Raw genomic sequence first — 19,750 nt, forward strand, 5'->3', positions numbered from 1 at the left:
ATGAACACTAGTGGACTATTCCTGACCCTTGATTATCAATACACAAGTATAAATCAATGGTCAGGATTTGATGATGAAAATACACTAGTGTATAAACTAGTGTATTTTACGATTTGACGATATAAATCAATGGCCATGATTTGTTCACTCAATTCCCCAAATATAATAGTGTTCACTCTAGAACCCCACTTTACATGTACATGTACATATACATATACACATACATATATAAACATGTATATACACGAATATAAATTATACATATATACACACACCTATATATATACACACATACATACACTACAAGAAAATGAATCTAATGCAACCCCGATAAAAAGTTGCATTTGGCCCTATAAAGGTTGCATTAGGCCTAATGCAACCTTTTATCGGGAGCTGCATTAGAAGCAGTTGCATTAGATCTAATGCAACCTTTTAAAGGCCAAATGCAACCTTTTTTTAAAGTGTTGCATTTACTAGTTAAATGCAACCTTTTTAGTATGCAACCTTTTTTACATTCTAATGCAACTTTTTTTTTGTATTTTAGTTACAAAAATGCAACAGTTTTTACACTCAAATGCAACTTTTTCTATAAAAATGCAACATTTTTCTAGGCCTAATGCAACTGTCATTATTTTTTAATAGAAAAATGCAACCTTTTTTATAGCACAAGCAACATTTTTTTACACAAATGCAACCTTGCAACATAAGTTCAATTGCTATTAATTGATATAAATTCAATAATAATTACACGAAAATAATAATAACAAAGATATCATTGATAATCAAAGTGTGTACTTCAACATGTTTGCCGAAAGTTAAATAACTCTACAGTCAATTACAAGAATAAAAAAGTGAAAACATTCTACTCATCTCGATCTTCAACTACTTGTTTCATAACCTTCTGCATCATAGCTTCCAAGTTGTGTCGCTGGCTGGCAAACTCTTTTCGCATAGTTTCAAGCTCAACTGTTTTTTCTATAATGACCATCTTCAATCCTTTAGCGCATTTCCAGCAACTAGTTTTTCTCAACTTCAACATGTAAATTAGTTGAAATAAGCCTTATAAAAGTAATAACTAGATAAATAAAATAATTGCCTAGCGAAACATAATGCATAACACAGAGAGACGAAAATATATTTTAAGCATACCATTCCACCACTACCTCCAAGTTCAACAGGCATGTAGTAATCTATGTCTCCATCAAGCTCTACAAGTATGACTTCCTACATAATACAAGAATTTTGGTAAACATTCTTACTTCAAACCATATCCGTTGCCCAAATAAACAAGTGCTCTACCAAAAATAACAATGAAAAGATTGAATGCCTGAAGTTACAGTCTATATATTTTCTGAACGTACAGTCCTCGTTTCTAAACCTCAAAAAGACTACTATAATAACTTTTTAGAAGGATACCACACAAAATAACTGGTCAAGGTCTTTTATTACCCCAAGACATCAATATATATGTATTGTAACTTGCATGAAGAAACAAAAACATGACCTGATAGCCCACACTACAGATGTAACAGCATTGCGCCTAGCCACAAAAGATCTTATCCTCGTGTCTAAACATCCAACAACATCATCATCTGCTAAAAAGAATAACAGAAAAACAAAGATATATTAACTACAAAATGAGCAAAACGCAATTTCATTTGAGTTCAAGCTCACCTTCTTGAGACTACCTTTAGTGCTAGAGATTGTTGTTAAGAGAAGATAGAAAGTGTCCCTGTGTAAAAATTAAAGCACAAAATTTAAAGCCAAGTCTTAGGTGTGTGATGAATATCCAAGATTAGTCTTATCCATAAACTTTGATCTTCTAGCTTGAATTTCCACCACCATCTAGAAAAAAAAAGGCAAAGTTAGAAGTTTTAAGAGGGCATAATGCCAACCCACCATTCCAGCCTTTAGTGTAATACAAACCAACCTATTGATATAAGTAAATAATATTTCCACACAGTGGCAAAGCTTGAGATTTTTGACCAGGGGTCAAAAACGTATATACCCAAAAATTTCTATACGAAAACTACATACTATCCACTACTGAGCGAAAAGTTCGGGAGGGGACCGCCCCCACTATGTTGTGCCCCTGTTTCCACATATAATACAAAGTACAAACCAACCAATTGATGTCCAATACAATAACAATTAATTTAACAAAGCTACCTCACAATTGGCTCTTTGTCCTCCGTGAACCTTTTCTTTGACAAATTCCTACATAGAAAGAGAACAATATTCGATGAAAAAAATACTTTAACATAAACACAATTGAAGAAAACATAGCTTGACTAGCAGAGCAAGTCTACCATGAAGGCATCCCTGTGATCTCTAGACAATTCCTCTGCAGCAATGAAATCAATCTATACCATATGATTTAGGGATACTCCTGAATGCAAATAATACTTCAAGAAGCCAACTTAAAACTTTTGATTTCTTCATCTGATGTCAATTTATATCATCCACATACATAACTTAACACTAAAAATAATCAAACCTTTGGTTCAAGTAATGAAATTCGCAAACTAACTTCTGAAATTCTGAATCGATGGGCGCGAGAGAGATAGATACCTGTTGAAAGAAACAAATCTTGTTCATCGCTTGCAAACCTCGCTTGCGAAACTGTGGATGGGAGGGAAGTCAAATAATTTTAGGGTTTGGAAGGAGGGAAAAGAAAGAAGACTGAAAGATAACGGGAGTGAATGATTTTTTTTTAGCCTTCTATACCAAAACATAGGGGTGTTAAACGGGTCGTTTTTTTGGGTTTGCGGATTTACCCCGACTCGAACCCAAAAATTTTACATAAACCCGAACCCGAAAATCATATCATACATATGAACCCGAACACAACCTGAAGTTTCGTGGGTTGACCCGAACACGACCCGTTAAACCCGAATTTTTTTTTTCTGAAATTAATATATTAAAATTAAAATTTACTTAAGAAACACAAATGTCTATAATAATATCATATTTAAATTATGAAATCTATGTTAATTTCTTTTATTAAGTTAAAAGTATGGCATAAAATACACACTCCATTTAACTTATGTCATAAAATATATTGTAAAAAAATATAATATAGTATAAATCTGTAATATCATATTTAAATTATGAAATCTATTTAATTTCTCTTATTAAGTTAAAATTATGGCATAAAATACAAACCCCATTTAATTTATGTCATAAAATATATTATAAAAAAATATAATCTATACTATATTATAATACATGAGGGAAGGATTCCCAAAAGTTAAGAACTTCTTCCCACATTATTTATAAATAAACCCTTAGAATGAGGGTAAAGTGGTCTTTTAAACCATAATTATTTTTTAGTCCCTCAATCTATTACATTTAAATCCTTGACATTTAACATAATTATGGGTAATTAGTTACACTCCCCCCCCCCCTTTAATTCTTTAATATATTCCTGCGATATCTTACAACCCGTAATGTTTTAAAAAAATCCGAAGGTACCATGACGATCGGCACATTTTTTTAAACGTTTCGATAGTTGTCTTTTTTAGTTTCGCCGTGCGTTCATAAAGTACAAATAGCCGATGCGTAAATGTACAATTGATTAAAGCCAACATTTGTTTTTTACCCAAGCCAGCTTTGACCATTACCTAGCTACCGTGCATTAACATTTGTTTTTTACCCAAGTTTTTTATTTTGAACGGCATTAATAAACTAAAATATTCCCTAATTTTACTTGTACAGAGTCAGTTTGTTGTGGCATGTTTAATATAGTAAGTATAGATAAAACTCACAACAAACTTCCTATTAAACATGCCACAACAAACTAAACAGGATATGTGCATCTTATTTTAAAAACTTAAAACTCACAACAAACTTCCTAAATAAATGGATGACCAATCTAAAACTAAACCCTAATAGACTACTATAAATACATAGCAAACACTCACAATTCTACACTTCTGTTGCTAAACAGATTTAAAATATGGAGCCAGTTCTGAATTCACTTGATGCGAAAAAACAAGCATGCGATATTGAAAAATCTAAGGTCGGTTCTATGGTTCTATGATAAGTTTTGTTATATCGCAATAATAAATAATTGTTTTCTTTTATTTACTTTTATGTGAATACTAACTTATTTGATTTTTCAGATTCAACACACCAATTTAAACACCCCAGTTGTCAAACAAGCTTTTGTTAGTTTTTAAGTAATATTTTCACTTATAATCTTTCATATCAACAAGTTCGTTATGTTATTATTTGGTGTTTTATTGTAGGATGATGGTGATAATAGTGTTGAAATTATTTCTTATGGTGCAATGTTCAGTCCATACAAGTCTAAGCTTCAACATCAATTTAGTGAAGAGGTAATTTTAAAATTTATTTAATCTTTTTTAAATTTTTTTATTCAATATTTGTTCTTTTTTTAAATTTATTTAATCATTTTTTAACTTTTTTATTATATTTTTGTTTTTTAAGGATCGGAAGTATGAGAATCAAAAGAAAAGATCTAAGAAACTCTCTGAATAGAAATGGGCTGAGGTTATAAATTTAGATGATTCTGAGGACGATGAGAAAGAAGATGAATTAGATGATACTGCTGATTCGAGCACAAACAAGAAAAACGGATCAAAAAAGAAGAGCTTTTAGATGAAATATATCAAGTGTTTTTATGTTTTTTTCATTTTCAGTTGTTTTTGTTTGATATAGACTATCCCATGAATAATAAAGTTTATTTTATATTTGAAGTTTATGTTTTGTGTTATTTTATTGCACTTATAATTTACATCTCGATTGAACTAATATACTTTAGTACTTAATCATGTTCGTATTATATAATTTATATGTTCGTACTTAATCATTTCCAAAGAGATAAATTCGATTACCAAGAATGGCCAAAACATGAAAACTACCTCTTGGTTTGGAGTAAATTCAAGATTGTATTTACAAAGCACACTAAACTTATTCAATTTAACAGTCATGTTCCACGAGGATTTCGTATATATCCATTAGTGCCTTCTATTAGAAAAACTGTTGGACGACACGAGATATGAAAAAATAATTATATAATATTATAGATTTTTCGAATAATTTGTATTTCTTAAATAAAAAGATAAAGTTAATAAAGATATAAACTTTTACATCCTATTTTTTTATAAAAACTGTTTTATAAAAATATGATTTTTTAAATATTTATAAAAATGAAATTTAACATTAGTTAAAGGTGTTTAAAACGTACCTACAAGTCACCTACTATTTTTTACTTTTTACTTTTTCAAAAACGAAAATTTTAAAATTAAAGTTTATTGGATGAGTATAATGTGGATATTTAAAAAAGTTATGGACTTTAAACAATAAAATTATAAACTTTATCATTTCACCAACAAAATAAACTTACTTTATAACGATAGCAACTTATTTTTTATTTTTTGTCATTTGTTTAGTATTTTTTATTAACAAATCTTTACATGTTTAAAACAGTTTTTCTATACTTTATTTATTATTAATTTTTATAACAAAACAAAACTTTGATATTTAGTAGATAGAAGATAAACTATATTCCAAAATTTTAGGAATTATTTAATACTAATTTACGGATTAGTAGATAGATAGTAAACTATATCCCAAAATTTTAGGAATTATTTAATACTAATTTACAATATTTAGTAGATAAATAGTAAACTATGTCTCAAAATTTTAGGAATTATAAGTCAACTAATAAAAAAATAATTATTGCAGTTATTCTTGGATATTAATCTAATAATTTGCATTTTTTAATTAAAAAGTAATAAAGTAATAAACTTTAAAGCTAAACTAAAAAACTGAACTTACTATGATATAAAGTTAATAAAAAAAATAATTATTTTATACACGTTTTTATAACAAGTAATATAAATAAAATACTTCAGAAATTTACAATCTTTACTAGATAAATTCTAAATTGTGTTCCAAATTTTTAGGAATTATAAGTTCAACTATATTGTTATAGATAATATTAGTCAGTTCTAAAATAATTATTTTCCAACTTGACTAGATACATAGTAGTAGATTGTGTTGCATATTTTTAGGGATTATTAGTTAAAAGTAGACTCATATAGATAAGATTAGTTAGGAACTAAAAATTTGAACTTAGTATGATATAAAGTTAATAAAGATATAAACTCTTATCATCCTATTTTTTATAAAAACAGTTTATGAAATCTTATAAAAATATATATTTTTTATATTTGTAAAAACCCGAAATTTAACAATTTAAGTTAAAGCTCTAAAACGTACTTACGAGTCAAATACTATTTTTTGTTTTTATAAAAACGAAAAATTTTAAACTTAAAGTTTATTGGATGAGTACTATGTGGATATTTATAAAAAGTTATGAACTAAAGAATAAAATTATACTTTATAATTTAACCAATAAAATAAACAAACTTTACAATTATAACAACTTATCTTTTATTTTTTGTCTTTTGATTATTAATTTTTATACAAAAAAAAAAACAATATTTTTTGTCTTTTGGTTATTATTTTTTTTATAAAAGAACAAAACTTTTACATATGTGTAAACTTATGACAAATATGCACCACAATAATGTTATCATAAATATTATACGAATAAGAAAACTAACAAAAACGAGTGTTGTAATGCAAAGTGTCGCCCCCGCCGCATCGCGCGGGCACCCTACTAGTATAGTATAAATGTGTTAAACTGGTCAACCCGCCAACCCGACCAGGTTGACCCGAACCCGTCCCGTTAACCTAAACGGGTTCAACCTGAAACTGTCCTGAACCCGTTTAGACTAAACCAAAACCCGCAAATTTCATGTTAGGTTCATGTCGAATTTTCGGGTTGTGTCCGAAATTCACATGTCCCCTACCAAAACCGCCTAAAGTGTTTGTTTTTTTCGGCAACTATACAATTGCCCATAAATTGTGTGTTTTTTAGGCGTGATGTAACTATTTTAGGCGTTTTGTTATATAAAAAACATTTTGAAAAATTATTTTTGGGCGTTTTTTAGTATTATCGCCGAAAATCAAAATTTGAAACGCCCAAATAAATTGTTTTTCTACTAATGCTTGAACCTAAAAAGAAGCTCATTTATTAAACTAGCCTGAGCTCAACCCAACTCATGGTCCTAAACGAGCGATTGTTAATATAATTTTTTAATTAATATATTAGATATATATCACTTTTCATAAGTCCGTACAATTTTTTCTCTTTAACAGTTTTCAAGTTTTTCCCATGATTTGCTATTGGAAATTAACCATGGTGTCTATATTATATAAACAATAACTGCTATAGGAAATTAACCCTTATTTTATATAATGTTTTTTTATGACGCTAAAAAGATGACAAAAAAAACAGTTTCATAAATTTATTAAATTTTGTAGAACAATGACATTTTCTTTCTTGACACGCATTTAAATGTCATAAAATAAGTGTGTGTCATTAATCGCGATCTTGTTTTTTATGATGCTAAAAGGATGACACACAAAAAAGTGAGTCATAAATATATTGAATTTTGTAAACGACATTTTTTTTCTTGACAGACACTTTTGAATGTCATAAAATGAGCGTGTGTCATTATTTGCGTGTCAATATAAATCTTGTTTTTTTTATTACGCTAAAAACATGATACACAAAAAAGAATGTCATAGATTTATTAAATTTTGTAAACTACGATATTTTTTTTCTTTACATACGCTTTTGAATGTCATAAAATATGTGCGTGTCAAGAGGAATGTATCATTTAGTAGTGATTTTTATGTGATAGTTGCATTTAAAATTTCCTAATGCAACTTTTTTAACAAAAGTTGCAAATTTCAACTAAATTTGCAACCTTTCAAGAAAAAGGTTGCAATTTTTAATAAAATTTGCAACCTTTTAACAAAAAGGTTGCAAATTAAATATAATTTTGCAACCTTTTTTGAAAAAGGTTGCATTAGATCTTCTAATGCAACCTTTATGTTCAACAAAGTTGCATTAGAGTCAAATGCAACACATTTGAAAAGGGTTGCTAATAAAAAGTTGCATTAGGCCAATTTTCTAGTAGTGATATATACTTAAATATAAATTAAATTTATAGTTTTATATATACCACTCTATTAGATTTTGGTCCACTATATACAAATTTACAACTATATCTATACGTACTAGCCTAATCACGCCAATAAAATAATATCAAATCTAAAAGTTAACCCTAAACCGATAAATGACAGTCTGCTCATCGTCTCCATCTTTCATGCCGTTACCCCAAGTCGATCATCTCCTGTTCTCGACGTCATGGTTCGTGCAATATTATCATTGCGTCGTCGGCCACAACATTGTTATTCATAAGAAAAATATTATGCCATGAAATGTGCCTATTTTTAATGATATAAAAACTTGAGACCCAACATTGTCACTATCTCTCAGCAAATTTAAATTGGGCTACACGGTTGTCCAAATCGCTCAAACTTCGCCCGACGCTCGCTCAGAATATTTACTGCTCGATGCTCGCTTAATTTGAGGCTCAATTTTAAATGAGTCGCTCCGCTCGGTTCGGTTTGCAAACGAGCCAAGCACGAGCAAACGTCCGCTCGGTTCGACTCGACTCGTGAACAACCCTACTTTGGAGGCATTTGGAAGGAAGTCCGAGGAGTGCATTTTGTGGGAAGAGTTTGAAGGCAAAAGTGTGCCCGTTGTATCATCACTGAGTGCGGGCGTACCATACGACCGAGCGTAGGAAGTTATGCGTCTACTCCACCGTTTACAATGAACGGGCAAAGTTTGGTCTTGAAGTTGGGTGTACCATACGCCCAAAGTGGACGTTCCATACGTTGACAACTAGGAAACTCCGAATTTTGTGGATTTTGCCATACTCAAAGATTTACATTTGGGTTTCAAAAATTAAGGGGTTGTTTGGCAACTTCTGAATGGTTAAGTTCTGAACCAGTAAGAGGTCTGAACCATTAAGAGCCAGTATAATGTTTAACCCCTTAGAGGCAAATGTCTGACCAATTCAAATTAGAGGTCTTAAACATTCAGACTCTGTATAATACTTAATCATTCAGAGGCAAATGTCTGAACCGTTCAGACATCTGCTCACGAAACAAACAGTCTGAACCATTAAGTGCTGAACCAGTAAGAGGTCTAAACTATTAAGAGCTTCATTAAGAGGTAAACAAACAGCCCCTAACTCCCCTTAGGCGATTTATGGGCAAGAGAGGCGATTTTGAGGTTCTCGAATCATCTCAATTACATCAAGGCTAAATCACTCGTGGTCCTTCTCGAGTGTAGTGTTTGTGATAGCTATTGTTCAACCGATATTTACCTAATTTCCGATATGGATTGAACTTAATATTTTGGTTAGTGTGGTTTATGTGTTTACTTATTTCAAATATGGTTTGAACTTAATCTTTTGGTTAGTTTGGTTTATATGTTTACTTATTTGGCAAAAAAAAAAGTTTTGATTTTATTAGTCAGTTGATTTCCATCAGATTTTGGTTTTGTTCATTAATTAAAACTAGGTTTAAAGAAGTTCACCGCATTGCAGCGAATTTCTTTTGTTATTTAGTCTGTGTTTACGTGTGTTTTGAAATCACTACGAGTGTGTTGCGAATAGAACTGCTCACAAGAATAAAAAGAAAATGTAGAAAAAAACACTAAAAGATAACCGAAAGAAAATCGACCAAAAAAGTTGTATGGTAACGTTGTTGTTTGTATGAAACCCGTGGTCAGAGATGAGCAAATTGTTCTGGGTACCGGTACCAAATTTGCCGAACCGAAAGATCTTAAGTACCAATTCGGTACCGACTTTTGGCGATCATGGTATCGGTTCACTACCGTTTTTTACCTTCATATACCGGTACCATAATCGGTATTTTCAGTATCAGTACCGATTCTGTATCGGTTGGCACCGAGCTTATCCCTCCCCCTGAAACTAAAAAAGAAAAAATTAAAAGTTGAAGAAAATCAACAAAGAAAGTTGTATGATACCATTGTTCGTACGGTAACCGTGATCAGGGATCAGCAAATGGTACCGGGTAGCCACACTGAATTTCCCGAACCAAAAGATTTCCAATATCAATTCGGCACCAACTTTTGGCGTTTTCTGTATTAGTGCCGGTTTTACCTTCATATACTATATACTGATACCGAACAGGACCGTACCGGTATTTTCGATACCAGTACTGGTTCGATACGGGTTGACACCAAGCTTATCCCAACCCCTGATATTAAAAAAAGGATTAAAATTAAAAGGTAAAGAAAATAACTATTATTATAATATTAAAATATTAAAAGTATTAAAAAACTATATGTTATTATAATATTAAAATCACTATTCAGTTCAATTCGTTTAGTAATATATATCGTAATAATAATCTAACTTATAATAAAAGACTCCAAATAATGACACATGTCATTCTCTCCTTCAACCTTATAAATTTTATTTATATTTATTTAATAAATTTATTTTAATATTAATATTAATTAATAACCAAGATATAGATATCACTTATTTTATCCTTATCTTTATCTAAAATTAACAAATAACTTCAATTTTGCAATTTTGACCCTTTGTTTTTTTAACTTTTAACCCAAAGTTTTTCATCTTTTGCAATTTAATCCCAACTCTTTTTTATTTTCAATTTTGGTCCACCATACTTTTCATCTTTCCCAAGTTTTTCGTTTTGATTTTATGAATTAATACACTGCAACGTGCGTGTGGGGTTCAACATTTTTTCGTATATTTTTTCCCGTTTAACTGGCCCGTCGCGTCACATCTATTTTTCTGCGTTTGACAAATTCGTCCAACACACGGGTCCTGGATGAACTTAGATATTATTTTCTATGTTTTACGTTTCGGTTTAATTTCTCAGCAATGAGCGTGCGTGATTCAAAGATTTTACGTCTGTTTTTCGCTCAGAGTTATTTTTTCCTGTTTCTTTTTGTTTTGTTTTTACGAGCTTTCCGGTGTTGGTGGTCGCTGACAATGGTATAGTATTGCTATTACTTAACACATTTTATGACAAACACTGCAACGCAGGGGCTTAATACTAGTAAAAGTATTAAAAAACTATATGTTATTATAATATTAAAATTACTCTTTGTTTCAATTTGTTTATTAATATATAGTAATATACAGTAATAATAATTGGGATTATTATTCTGTGTTTAATAGATCACTGGTAATTATTTAAGTTGAACACCTAGTTGTGACATTATTCGGTGTGGATCGTTAATCATCATAATCTGGTAATCGGCTTTGAAATTAGTTGTCAAATAAAATAATTCAACAAACTATGTCTATTTGGTTTCCAACTAGTATTTAAACCCCGCGTTGCGGGGTGCGGGGTTGTAAAATCGTGCTAAATATTGAAAGCGACGACAAACTGGGAACAACGTAAAACAAAAACGTGAATTTATACTGTCACATGACGTAAAACGTAAGAAGGACAAACGTAAACTTAGACAAACTCGAATTTATATGGAGGAAGCTTATCTCAATAACCAAGAAAAAATAAAAAATTGAAGGGCCAAAAGTGAAACATACAAACTTGAGCGACTGAAAATGTAAACCATTTTAGTATATCAAGCGACTGAAAATGTAAACCACCTTAGTATAAGACAAACTCGCACGCTGCATAGGGACGTTTAAACCGAACGGAAAGTAGACGTAAAAATATTAATTGCATACATCGTGCGGCATGTTAACGTGCAAAAATAACTAAATTGATGATTTATAAAGAAAATATTATATATATATGTAAGGTGTACACTTGTCAAGCATAACGCAATTAAAAAAAACATGTATACGTGTCATTAATAAAAGACATTATTACAAAATGGTTTGATCAAGCAACAACTATTTTTGCTGATTTTCACCTTCTTTTTTTCTGTCTGTCTATTTTTCACTCCCTCTCTCTACACTCTCCGGCTCCTTCCCACATTCACCACCGTCGCACGCCTATAACCACCATCTCAACAATCTGCAAATCTGGCACCATTCCTAGCGACCTCGTTTAAAATCATCTCCCAGACTTAATCTCCCTCTCTGTTTCTCTATCTCAGGTTTCACACCATCGCACCCACCACCACACCACTGCCAAATACTATTGCCACCACTACCGATTGGAGATCTGAGACCCTATCCCCCACCACATTCTTCTCTCTATACGTTTGTTTTGCGAAGAAATGTTGCAGATGATGGTTGGTTCACAGATGCGTTTCACCATCGACGGGTACTACCACTTTAAACTCACCCACCTTCATCATCAATTTGGAAGTAACAACCTTCTTCTTTGTTGAGAACGGGCTTAAACCCACCACAACCCACGAAAAACATGAATCGGAATTCACTGATTTGATGAATCAAATGAACCAACACCTAATTTTGATTTATATATACTGTACACTTTTACCGTTCGGGCTTTGGTGGAAAATGAAAACGTCGATTAATAGGACGGTGCAACGTGAATAGGTACACCTCACGCGCCGACGTACTCACCGGATTCCTTCGTTCTTTCTTCGGCTCTCAGTTACCGAAGATGTACGATATGTGTCAGTTGTTAAGTGTCCCAAAAGGAAAGTAAGCAACTCTTGGGGTCAAAACTAAAAAGAGAAAACTAAACTGGCGCAAATGTACGTTATAAATTGATATATATAATAATTTGTAAACGAAGGTCAAACAATCAATATTGCAAACTTGAAACCCGCATGTGATCCTTTTTTCTCAATTTTACTTTAAAGCCTAGTTATATTAGACCACGTGTAGTGGTAAATCAAAATAATGCCTCCATCATGGGGCATTATTCGACACGTGTCATCCCAGTCAGCATGAGGCATTATAGCATAAAGTGGTGTAGTGGGGCATTAGTCCAATAACCCCCATGCAATCATTTCACAATTATTTTTTTTTAACTTTAAATACTTCATTAAATTAAAAAAAATACAATACTAGAAATAAAAAAAATATCCGATTAAATTAAAAAAAAAACAAAAAAACACTAGTTTTCGTCTTCGCTTTCTTCACCTTCGCCAACTTCGTCTTCATCGTCCTCTGTTTCTTCCTCTCCCTCAGGTGGTACATACCGAACCAACCATGCGTGGTGTACCAAATCAACCATTAACTGGGAATGGTACGGTTCGTAACGCAACTCTCGCGCATTATTCACTCTTTCTTCCATTGACGCCTGTGGATGCTCCTCTTCAACGGCTTCTGGCACATAATTCTGGCATATCGCCTTTCCTTCGTCTTCCAAAATCATGTTGTGCATGATTATACAAGCGTACATAGCATCTCTCATTTTTTGCTTGCTCCATGCACGACAAGGATTTCTCAAATATTGCCAACGTTGTTTAAGAACCCCAAAGCATCTCTCAATGTCTTTTCGTGAAGACTCTTGAACCTTTTTAAAGTATGCTCTTTTTTCATTAATAGGATCACTATACGTCTTCACGAAAATCGAATACCTAGGATAAATTACGTCTCTCAAATAATATCCATGAGGGTAGTAGTTTCCATTTGCGTAAAACGACGCTTTTGGAGCTTTGCCAGAAATCCACTCCTCTAACAACGGAGATTGTTCAAAAACATTGATATCATTGCATGACCCGACAACGCCAAAGTAAGCCGACCAAACCCAAAGGTCCTGTGAAGCAACCTCCTGAAGAATAATAGTGGGTCCTTTTTGGTCACCACGTGTGTGTTGGCCTCGCCATGCAGTCGGGCAGTTATCCCAACGCCAATGCATGCAATCTATGCTCCCAATCATACCAGGCAAACCATGCTCAGCATTATGTATCTCGTAGATCTTTTGAAGGTCGTCCCATGTGGGCGTTCTAAGATAACGCGCACCGTACATATCAATTATACCTTTATAAAAAAATATAGACAAACATAAGCTTCAAAAAAAAATTGTAAACATACTCGTCGTTTTTTTTTAAAAGTAAAGTATAGGAATTGTACCGCGACAAAAATGCTCCAAGCTGTCTCGTGTTGTTTTCTCCGCCATTTTTAGATACTCGTCGTTGATGTCGGAAATGTTACCATAAGCAAGGATTCGTAACGCCGACGTACACTTTTGGATACCGGTAAATCCAAGTGCCCCTCTCGCATCCGCTTTTGTTTAAAATAATCGTAGTTGGCTTCCAAGTTGTCGACTATGCGTAGAAACAACCGCTTACTCATTCGGAAACGACGCCTAAAAAATTCGTTCGAAAATGTCGGCGCCTCATCAAATAATCTTTCATCAAACGATCGTGTGGCGCGCGTCGATCTCGTTCAATATAACCTCTTTTATTTTTTTCTGCTTGGGGGCGACGACAATGCTTGACATATCTCACCGCTAGTTGACAAGCACTCGTAACCGCCTCTTGCTCAAGCTCCTCATCGGTGGAACCATCGCTATCCGCAAAATACTCGTTGTAGTAAAAATTTACCATGGATGAAGAACTAGGAGAATCCATCAAGTTTTTTATAAAATGGTTGTGTTTTTTAGAGAGTTTTTGAGAGTTTTGGTTGAAAATGAATGAGTTTTGGTTGTGTTTATATATATATATATATATATATATATATATATATATATATATATATATATATAGGTAAAAGGTTTAAAAAATAAAAAATAAAAAACAACTAGCCGTTACAACTAGCCGTTGATGAGTTATGATTGGTTGGTCGAGCGTTTTTTTTTTTTTTTGAATTTTTTTTAAAAAACGCCCCACTACGGGCGGTCTTAATGCCGAAATCAACATTCTGAACTAATTCTTTGTGGTTCGAAACTTTACTTACCCTTACTATTTAGACTATGGGGTATGGGGCGTGGGTTGGAGAGAGACGCCCAAGTCACCACTCCGGGTGGGTTTGGGTTTGGGCGTGGCCCCTTGGGCGGGAGTTTAAGGCCGGGCGTGGGGCGGGGCTAACACATGACATGGCGGAACCTCATTGGCCAAGAGCACTAGCCATTTGAAATTGGTTTTTTTTCCACGACACCCAACCCACGCCCCACCATACCTCTTTGAAATTGGCTTTTGGTCTTGGGTGTCCCATAGTCCACGTATCGCATCATGCCCCCAACCCACGCCCCACCCTACCCCACGGTCTTAAAGGTGATTGGGACATTGATTTAAATCTTAGTTTTGATTGACCATTCGACATCACTCATTTATTAAAGTAAATTATAAGAATAAGGATAAGAGATAGAATGTAAATGCTTTAAGACAAGGGATTAAAATGTAATTAGTGTTTAAGAGACTAATTTACTCTTATTTTAGAATTATATCTTATACATTAAACTAAAAAAAAGTGTTTAACTTTTGAGTATCTTAAAATGTTCTTCACTCATACATTATAATATAATTAATATAGATTGATGGTCATGATTTTACTGATGGCTTTGTTACGTTAGCTTAATATATCTTTGTTATTTTTTCAGTAGAAAATATTTTCTTTTTAATTTCTTTAATCAAATTCATCCAAGGTTATCATTAGTCAGAGATGGGAAAGTATTTAAGCAGGCTAATTTCAACCGGCGATCTCAAAAACAGGCTATAATGAATCTCCTAGGAATTGCTACTCATACTATTTTTCTACCTTTTACATGAGGTTTTAAATATAGAGTACGTCTAAGGTTTTAAGTTAAGCAACTTAGAGCATTCACATCCAATCCATTAAATTCTGTGTGTAAAATTTTTATAATATAAAGAGTATAAAAAGTGGTTGTGAGTGGAGAAGAGAGAAAATGTTACTGTTCATCTCTATATTTGGAGGGACACTGTTCACCCCCTATAATTTTTTAATATATTTTGAAAGTGGTTGTGAGTATAGGAGAGATAAAAGGTAATGATAAATGTATAAAAATATTATTTAATTGAAAAGGAAAGAGAAAATATAGTGTTTTTTAGTATAATTTAGGGTGAAAATATGGTGAAATGGATGTGAATGCTCTAAGAGCTTGAGATAGTTTTTTTCTTTCTCTTTTTAAAGGTAAATTTGGATTACTCATCATGCCACCAGCGGAATTACCTGATGATATTCATCTCCACTAGACTATGAAGTCTATACACCAATTTTAAAGTAAACCCAGAAAAAAAAACCCCTTGTGGAATCAAACCCAAGACTTCATGAGCGAGTTTATTTATTAATCAATGTAAAAAAAAAAAAAAAAAAAAAAAAAAAAAAACATAATACTTTTAAGAGTAAACTACCATTTTGGCCCCTGTGGTTTGGGCACTTTTGCCATTTTAGTTCAAATCTCAAACTTTTTACATCTGGGTCCCTGTGGTTTGCATTTTGTTGCCATTTTAGTCCAAAATTTAAAAACCCTATTTTTTTTTACTGTTGCAACCTCCTATTTTGTCTTTTAGTTCAGGGGCATTTTGGTCATTTTGCTTTTCATTTAACATTTTCTTAATTCAAAAATTAATATATATATTAATATACACACATACATAGCAGTTCATCTTCATCATCATCATCAACAACTTCAGCTCTCTCTCTCTCTCTCTCTCTCTCTCTCTCTCTTCTCTGAATTACCACCACCACCACCACCACCGCATCATCCCCACCACCACCATCCCACTGCCGCCAACACCACCATCTCTCTCTAAAACCTGCACACACACACTCACTCTTTCTCTCTCCAAACACCCATCTCTCTCTTCTCTCTCTTTGTAAAAAGATTTGTAAAAAGAAACGAGGCTCAGATCTGTAAAAAGAAACGAGGCTCCAACAACAAATCAAAACAAAAACCGATTTGTAAAAAGAAACGAGGCTCAGATCTGTTTTACAATGGGAACAAGGAGGAATAACCGCCATGGCTGCAAACAGAGGTTGCAAGCGCACTTGCCCTCCTCCGATTCTGCCACGCCAAGCTGCGGAAAATCTCAAATGTTGACCCAATTTTGACTCGGATTAGGTGAAATCATCACAGCCTCGTGGTGAATAAAAGGACTGGGTTCAAGTTTTGATCATCCTGTTTGTTACAAAATCACCCTCAACCACCTAAAACATTAACAAAATCACAGATCATCATCCATCATCTTGATCCCTTAAAACTAACAAAATCACAGATCATCATCCATCACAAAATCACAGATCATCATCCGTCTCCCCTCCACCATAGTACACCCTCCACCACCGTCTCCCCTCCACCACCGTACACCCTCCACCACCGTACACCCACCACCACCGTCTCCCCACCACCACTGTACACCCTGACAACCACCGCTTGCTCTTGCTCCAACCCATATTTAAACTGTCATTTTGTTCCGATTCCTCTTGCTCCAGCCCATATTTAACACCTCCATCAAAATCAAACCCCTAATAAATCTGCATCAAACGCGAATCGGAGATAGAAGAGAGAGAGAGTTGTATGTTTAGGTGTAAATATGGGGAATCGTAGTCGGGGTGGTGGTGGTGCACGGTGGTGGTAGTTCAGATTGGAGGCGGCGATTTTGGATTACAGAGATCTGGGTTTGATTACAGAGATAGAAGAGAGAGAGAGAGAGAGAGAGAGAGAGATGTATGTCTGTTTGTGTGTGAATATATATATATAAATTTGAGTTATAATAAATCTAAATGACCAAAATACCCCTGAGAATAAAGAAAAAATAGGGGGTTTAAGTTAAGGAATCTAGTCAAATTTGAAATTTGGACTAAAATGGAAACAAAATGCAAACCACAGGGATCCAGATGTAAAAAGTTTGAGATTTGGACTAAAATGGCAAAAGTGCCCAAACCACAGATCAAAATGGCAGTTTACTCTATTTTTAATATACAAATAACACACAACTTAAAGTTTTTTAACATATTAAAATTTGGGTTTTATTATTTTATATTATATTTATTCAATTTGCATTCAGTGTAAACGTGCCAACAGCGAATCAGCTTACCTTGGCTCAGGGTCCGCTTATTTACAAATCAAGCCAAGCCAAGTCAAGCCGGCTTGTTTACAAACGCGTTGATTTTGAGCGAGCTGATGCGAACTTTTTACACAACCCTACTTCGACATGACACATCGGTAAATTGAATATTAACTTACAAATTTGTATAAAGTCAGGCTCAAAAGCAATTACTTATTCTAAATTGCTCTGATAAGCATTAATAATTAAGTGCATGCAAAAGTCAAATACTAATGCTACAATAAAGTTAATAAAGAGCGACAAGAAACGCATAAAGTTAATAAAGAGCATTTGTCTAAGTAGATCAAGTAACGTACACGTACAGAACATAGCTTAATACATGTGTGAAATGATAATTCTGCATTTTGTCTTTATAACACTAGGGAAAGTTACAGTTCCATCAGCACTAACAAGAACCTTTGTTTACTGGTTACTGTATATATTTATCACTTTAAGCATTGTGTTCCCTCTTCTTTAATTTATGATAGCTTCATCTTCCTAACCTTTTTCCCATATTTAACGCTCTTAATTGAATTCAACTTCTGAATGAGTAAGTGCTGAACTAGTAAGAAATCTAAACCATTAAGTGTTGAACCAGTAAGAGGTCTGAACCATTAAGAGTCAGTATAATGCTTAACCATTTAAAGACAAATGTCTGACCAATTCAGATTCAGACTCAGTATAATGCTTAACCATTCAGAGGCAAATGTCTGAGTCATTCAGACATCTGCTCGCGAAACAAACAGTCTGTATCATTAACTGTTGAACCAGTAAAATGTTTGAACCATTAAGAGGTGAAACAAACAACCCCTTACCGTGAAAGATGTAGCTAGATTTACCGTTCAAAAAAAAATATGTTTTGTTTGATTGAGCAAGTGATTAAATTATATGCAAGATAATTTAATGATTATGAATTCTCGTAATGTCGTCTCATATCTATAGTATTAGTTTGTATCCCTTTAAACTAAAATTTTTGAACTTTCTTTACTACTACTACTACAATTCTAAAGAGCCTCATTTTGAGATGGGTACAAACTACAAAGTGGTATAACTTTTAAGTGGTCACTGATACAAAAACACAACTCACTAACCTTTACAACACTATTTACCACAAAAAGAATCATGCCAAGACTTTGTTGGTTTAACACCAAAATATCTGCCATGAGGAAGGTAACTAAAGGTGGTGGGTGTATTCAGAAAATATGGAAAGTCGAGTAAGTAGAGGCCAAAAGGAAAGCCACTTCTGGATATTGGTTGGTCTATCTTACATGATCATTCATGTATAAACGTAAAAATGTGCTTGCTTTCTCCTTTGAAATAGCTACTTTCTCTGTTTCTCCAGAAAAAGTTGTCCAAAGAAAGTTATATGATGCATATCCAAAGACACAAGCTTGTCGGGAGGTTTCGTGGTCTTTTTTGTTTTGATCGAAGCAAACACAACTCGAGCTAGTAATTATATTGTGCACATATTTTATTTGATTAATGCAGTCGATCACTTCCATAATTATAAACGAATTTAGGTTAATTGATAGGATAATACTTAGAGCATGTGTAGTGGAAGATACAAATAATGTCCCCACCCTTGGGCGTTTTGCGTCATCTGACAGTCCAGTCAGCAATGGGACATTATGGGACGTTTTTTTTTCTAAAATGGGTGTAGATGGGATGTGTGCATTATGGGGCATTATGTTAAAAACAGATGTAATAGAATTAAATAAAAAAAAACCATCAAAAAAATCATATTGGCCAAACAAAAACCATCAGAAAAGTCATTGGCCAAGAAGAATGAACAAAGGTGTGGAAAAAAGAACGCCAAAACAAATTTTTTTGAAAAAAAAAACGCCCAGGGGCAGTTCCAAGGAATGGAGGGGCGGTTTTTTTGGAAAAAACGCCCAA

At 33.2% G+C, this 19,750-nt stretch overlaps 1 long non-coding RNA gene across 3 annotated transcripts; it reads right to left on the reverse strand.

Annotated features, from left to right (window-relative positions):
* Positions 1 to 755: 755 nt before the first annotated feature.
* LOC110915023 lies at positions 756 to 2,689 on the reverse strand. 3 transcript variants are annotated; one of them, XR_004883294.1, is made up of 5 exons: positions 2,572 to 2,689; positions 2,310 to 2,442; positions 1,675 to 2,217; positions 1,150 to 1,592; positions 756 to 1,030 (listed from the first exon to the last, which is right to left on the reverse strand). It is a non-coding gene; the product is annotated as an uncharacterized LOC110915023 (long non-coding RNA). The 3 variants fall into 3 exon arrangements; XR_002578695.2 differs by having other exon boundaries at positions 1,675 to 1,845; positions 2,170 to 2,217; positions 2,310 to 2,683; XR_002578694.2 differs by having other exon boundaries at positions 2,310 to 2,683.
* Between the last annotated feature and the right edge of the window lie 17,061 nt (positions 2,690 to 19,750).

Source organism: Helianthus annuus, chromosome 16 (genome assembly GCF_002127325.2).
Source record: "Helianthus annuus cultivar XRQ/B chromosome 16, HanXRQr2.0-SUNRISE, whole genome shotgun sequence".
Lineage (NCBI taxonomy): Eukaryota > Viridiplantae > Streptophyta > Magnoliopsida > Asterales > Asteraceae > Helianthus > Helianthus annuus.